We start from the raw sequence: 6,000 nt of genomic DNA on the forward strand, positions 1-6,000 counted from the left end.
CCAAGAGCCAGTACCTGGTACGCACAGACTGCTGCCTTGGAAAGCCACTGTCATCTCATTGCTCCTTTGTGCTCCATCTCTTTGTATTTATGAACTGCCTCTCGCCACAGACCTACAAGGAAGCTCTCTCTGCAACCAGAACAATCCTTTATTCTGTTTGCACAGCTCTAAGCAAAGGAAGAATTTTTTTCCAGAATCCAGACCCAGGTAGCACAGTGGTAACTAGTACACAACAGGGGCAGGGAGAGCACTAACAGAGGGCACGCAGCAACAGCACCATCAGCTCAGGCCTCATAGATCACCGAAACGTTTTGGATACCCCCTCTCCAAAGGGAAGATCACAACAGAAGTGGCACTCCGGCCCTGGGCAGAGGGGAAAGAGAGCAGCGTAACATCCCGGGTCAGTGGCAGATGCTTTTCCAGAGGCAGAGTACAGTCCAGCGTTTCCAGACAGAGCACTGATGGAAAAAGCACAAAATCACCAGCAGGGAACTCACGCACAGGTTCCAGAGGGACGTAGAGGCTTTTGGTCTCTCTGCAGAGAGGACAGAGAACTGAGTGAGTTCACTTATCCACTTCGAATCAAACTGAAGAGCCAGCTCTGCCCATTGCTCCTAAATTAGAAGCAGGCAATTGAGAGAAGGCAGAATAGGGTTAGATTTGAGGTTTGATCACTGCCCTGGTCTCTTTGATGTAGCAGGTCAGACCCCAGCAGGAATCACTCCTAATGTTTGGTAAAGAAAGTATGATCCACGGATTTTATTGCATGCACCATTTCACCAGAAGTCCTAACCCATAAATCTAAAGCAAGATTTAGATGTTATCCACAACTATGTGCACATAATTCCTGAAGTTGGCTCTAGCCTGCTCTGCAAGAACATTAATGCCTTTTGAGTGCTGACAACTTGCATGGATTTGAGTCACTGCACTCATTATATTTGCATTTTTCTTGAAGTCCTAGCTCCTGGAGACAAACCACCAGAGAGAACTTTAGCTTCCAAGAACATGAAGGTGGAAAAAAATCTGCTCCCTTGATTGAAGAGAACAACCTTAGACCTCACAAGCCAAACCCAATGCCCGTCATTGTTTTAAGTTTCTTTTTTCAAATAAACCTCATTATTTTGCCAGAGGCCATCCTTACACCCTCTGAGTACTCAAAACCTGGCAATTACGAGAATTCATCTGCAAGTCACCAGAAGCTGGTTCTTTCTGAAATGGATAGAGCTGATTTCATGTGTTACTCAAACAAGGTTTCCCTAAGACAGGGCCAGGTCCTTGAAATCTGGACTAGCAGCAGTTCCTTTTAGTGCATGTACTGGTGAGAGAAAAACTGTTCAGAGCTGCAAATCAAGCACCTGCTTCTTGCTGTGTGTGTTCCAGCCACCCTCCAGCACTGAGACAAAGAAGCCATTCGGACCACATTCCTACATTACATTTCTTATTTTGCCAGACAATATTCACGGGGGTCTGTTTCTCCTCTTATGCAGGCTGGCAAAATGTTAAACAAATATTTTTGAACTGCAAGAGGAACTGACATTTTAGGATATGAAAACAAGGAGGAAGGGCACAAATTTGAGGACCTCCAAGGAACAGCATGCATACAAATAATAATAAAATGGTGACTTTGTAGTTCCACTTAGTTATGTTTTTTGAACAAGCAACTCGACAGCTTAGTTGGTGGACACATCAACAACTTCCTGCAGTTCTGTAATACAAGATCAGACTCAGATTCTTACAGCAATGAAGAGCAACAGCAGCACAAGAAATAGAACAGGTTTCAAGGGCTGTATGGATTCAATTGTTAGTCTTAGATAGAGATAAATGCGGTTTGACTGAACAATACAAGCATCAGGACACAGAGCTGCAAACATAATCCTTTGGTTTACTATCTTCCTATTCTTTTGTTTGTGGTGAGTGAAAGATTTCCCTCATGTTATGCAGACCCATGTTTACAGGCAGCCTTCTATGAGCAAATATATTGCTTGACTACCTCGCAGAGACTGTTTCAAAGTTTCCCCGTTTTTTAAAATCAAGGATTCCTCCATGAGGGTCTCTGTCCCCTTTCTCAGCTGAGCCCTAGGTTCCTGTTTTCACATGGATGTCTGATATTAAGTATTCAGAAATCAAGTAAACATCGAAAATAACTGACAGCTGCTCACAAGCTTCTCATGACTCCCTTGCCCCACTCATAGCACAACCTTGGTCACAAGTTTAACTGCACGGCTGAAGGATCACGAGACTCCCTCCGCAGGTTGGCTGTCCAGGGTTAGTTTTAGTTAAAAGTAGCTGTCTTACGCTGACTGCCTCCCACCTCCTGCAGAAGCCACAGGTCATGATCATACGATGGAATTATTTGCAACAGCAGAAGCGAACGGAGATTCACCGGATGTAACTCTTCTTTGTTTCTGCGTATCCCTCTCCATACCATCTTACTTCTCTCCACCCATACTTCTCTTGAGGTACAAGGCTTTACAACTACTACTGCCTGGTCGCCCCTACCACTGCCTGCAGCTGCTCTCCTCCCCACCCCTCTGGTCCTTTTGTTCCTGCTCCCTCGCAGCCTCGAACCCATCACAAACCTCCACATCTTTCACCCAATGGGTCAAGTGTTTTGTTTAGATGTTGCCTTAGCCAAGATAAGGAGACAGCAACACACACATTAAAGAGAACCCAAAACAGTCAACTACCAAAACAAGACACTCCTTGGCTGAACTGCTGCAACACAGAGAAAGGTGGGGGATAAAAAACACAAACAGACGTTACTCACACCACTTAGAGCTCCTCTGAAAAGCTCTATAACCCCACTGTGACAAAGTGGTACAAGCCTCTGAAGAGACTGAAGTCAGAGGAGTGCCTTAGCACCACAGCCATTTGCTGTGTATGAAATATGCTTAAATTGCCCGAGCATACGTCGCCACCGAGAAAACGAGAGACCGTCAGCAAATCACTTTGCCAGGTTGGCCGTGTGTTTTTTTCTTGTCATTTAAGCACTGGTCTAGCCTGGTACCAGACCTGACAGACTAACAGGCAGCTTGAATCAAACCAGCCACTAGTCATGTCCAGGGAAGGATACACAAACCCAACAGGACTCTGAAGCTCTCTGCCACATCACTGTCTGCAGCGATGGGAGTTCGAAAGGGAGCACTCAGGAAACTGCCACAGGCGTAACTTTTCACACTGTTTTTTTGTCAGTGTAGAACTACGGAAGCCAGAGATTGAGAGTAATCAGCTAGAGTATGACTTATATGTGATACAGTATATCACGTATAAAGACTACTTTTACAGAGCATCGATGACGTCCTTCTTTGCTTTTGTACATTCCTCAGAAGTAATCTGCAAACCCTCAGAGCTTCATGGAGATCCCACGCAAAAGGCTCTGGGTTAAGACTTTCAGAGTGATGCAGGCACTGAGACAGGTTAATATTCCCAAAAAGGCTTTGCAAAAAGACACACAAGGAGACCCACATGATTACGTTCGAAGAGCAGTTTTTGCCCTGTCACTTCATCATACAACAGATTTGATGCTTTTAGGACCAACTTTTTTGGGCCATACTCTGAACAAAGCTTCTACTAGCAGATTCATTACAAAACTGGGCAGCTAAGGTTATTTTTTTTTTTTTTTTTTAAAGAGCATGAACCCACAATGGCACCAGCCACAAGAGTCTAGCCATCACCCTAAATTCCATATGGAGGCTTTAGTCAAAGAGCAGGGATGTGTAACTTAGGGGGAAACCCAAAAACCAACACCCCCACACCCCCTGAACACTGCCACTCAAGTGCTTCAGCGAAATAAACAGTTTGGGGAAAAGGTTAGCAACAGTTTACGCTAGACATCTATATTTTCTAGGGACTCTGGCAAAGATAAAGCAGACCAAAGGCTGTATTTTCTAACTCAGTGATCAGTCCAGTGATTTAATCTCTCACACTATGGATATAGCACGTCTCTCCGCCAACAAAAATTGACTGTGCACCTTCAAAAAGATGCTGCCGGTGGAGTGTGTCCGGAGCACACCGCAGTATCTACCACCACTCCATGATATTACAGTGATGACAATCTTAGAGCTTGTAAGACTACTGCTTTGTTCACAGATAATGCTGCCGTTATCTCTAGGCAGCTTCTACACAAACCCATGTGGCTTGGGCCTTCTAGCAACACCTCGGTGTTGGGGAACACCTTGAGGTTCAGGTACTTTAATCAGAACCTCTTCAAGAAGATGAGACGCTCTCACAGATGACGCTGCGCAGGCTACGTACGTAACAAGCTGTAGGGGAATATACCCCCAGCAGAGAGTGCAAGAAAAATCTCCCTACAAGGAGAAGTTTCCTACTAAATCCTAAGATTGGTTTATACCCTAAAATACAGGGATTTATGTTCCTTGTAAAGCTCTCATTTAATTTGCTATTAATTCTGGAGATTCTTGTTATCCATATCAAATTTCTAATCCTTTTTTCAAATCCCATAAGCCAAGCACTCTTGGCTTCCACAATATTTTGTGGTAATAAGTTCCAGAGTTTAAGGCACTGCCTTGAATCCAAGCATGGGCTGGGAATCTGGCATTCCTGGCTCCGCCACCACAGCCACTCCCCACCGACTGGAAGGGTAGTAGCTACGGATGATGCAAGAAAGTCCAGGTAGCATCACACATTTTAAAAAAAAGAAAGAAAATTGCAGGTAGGGTGAATAATAGAAAAAGTTTAAAGGCTGGTACACGTTTTTCAGGAGTGCCTGCATGACTTCAATGCCCAGGTCATTTGGGTACTTTTGAAGTTCTTACTCATGTTCTATTTTTATAAATTTCTAGTTTTCTCATGTTACACATACAAACGCTGCTCTCTTGAGCCCACATCTAGAACTAGAACAGTGCCAGAATGGGATATGGTTTAAGCCTGGGCACTTTCTCTGTGCTGCTCATGAGTCTGACAGATCTAGACGAGGACCAGGAAAGCTGTTCCTGATATGTTTCCCTTCCAATTGTTTTTTATTTTTAAAACACAAGCATGAAAGTCAAACGTCTTGCCAAGTCTGCCTATGACCAGCGTAAAAGTATTAGTTTATTCTAGCGCTTTTATTTTCCTCCTAAAGCTGTCATCTGCTGGAAGACCAAATAGTCTTTTAGCTTATGTTAACATAAACAACTAAGGCATTTTACCACCAAAGTCTCTAGTCATGCCAAAGTCAGTCATCGATGGAATATCCACATTATGACATTTCGGTACCACTTTTAAGAAGCCTCCTCAAACTCCCGCTACAGCTGAAGGGGGGACACAGGTTAACCTGGCAGCAAACCTAAGCAGAGCCTACAGTTAGGTGCAATGAAAACTTCCCTTTGATCCTAAGGATTCACTGACCTGTCCCCGCAAGTCCTCAGGGTTTCTGGAAGTCCACACTCACATCACGCTTCGCAAACTCTTTTCCTGTTCAATAATCTTTAAAACGAACTTGGCCGCAGCAGATGTCTCTGTAACAGGGACAAGCACGGAAGAAATTCATGCCACATCCACGCACGAACACAGCTCAGGGAGCCCCGAAAAGGTGCAGCACGCACCGCCCGGCAGCCCTACCTGCAGCCACTCTTGCTCTGCTTCTCGATGCGCGGGTTTTTTGGGGGTTTTTTTGTTTGTTTTGTTTTCCCACAGCAAAGCTAGCGCCGGGCGGCCGGGAGCATCAGCAGGACCAAAGCGGAGCGTGCAGCCGCCTCCTCCGCGCAGAGCCGCGCTCTCTTCCCGGCTGCGAGCACAAGCGCGGCTCTGACCCCCCCCGAGCCGCCCCGGCACCCCCCGCCCCGTCCAAGGGGCACCCGCTCCCGCTCCGACCTTGGCAGCCGCATCCCCGCCCGCCGCGGCTCGGGCTCCCCCGCGACCCTCCGCGGGGCGCGGAGCCCCCCCCCCCCCCCCCGCACCCCCTCCCCAGCCCTACCTCGGCGGCGGCCGGGGCTCAGCCCGGCTCAACGCGCCTCCGCCGCCGGTTAAATGGGCAGGTTGGGGCCCGGCAGGGAGCAT

The 6,000-nt window shown here is 46.6% G+C and overlaps 1 protein-coding gene across 4 annotated transcripts in view; it reads right to left on the reverse strand.

Moving 5' to 3' along the window:
* SLC45A3 (solute carrier family 45 member 3) overlaps positions 1–6,000 on the reverse strand; it is a 30,782-nt gene extending 24,782 nt beyond the window's left edge. For 2 of the 4 annotated variants that reach the window (XM_074850151.1, XM_074850155.1), the window contains exons 1-2: positions 5,918–6,000; positions 5,350–5,459 (exon numbers count right to left, since the gene is read on the reverse strand). The gene's annotated coding sequence lies outside the window, so the exon portion shown is untranslated. Of the gene's footprint in view, positions 1–5,349; positions 5,484–5,562; positions 5,740–5,917 lie in introns of those variants that run through there. The other 2 variants (XM_074850153.1, XM_074850152.1) reach the window with 2 other exon arrangements.

The sequence above is a fragment of the Strix aluco genome, chromosome 25 (genome assembly GCF_031877795.1).
Source record: "Strix aluco isolate bStrAlu1 chromosome 25, bStrAlu1.hap1, whole genome shotgun sequence".
In the NCBI taxonomy this organism is placed as follows: Eukaryota; Metazoa; Chordata; class Aves; order Strigiformes; family Strigidae; genus Strix; species Strix aluco.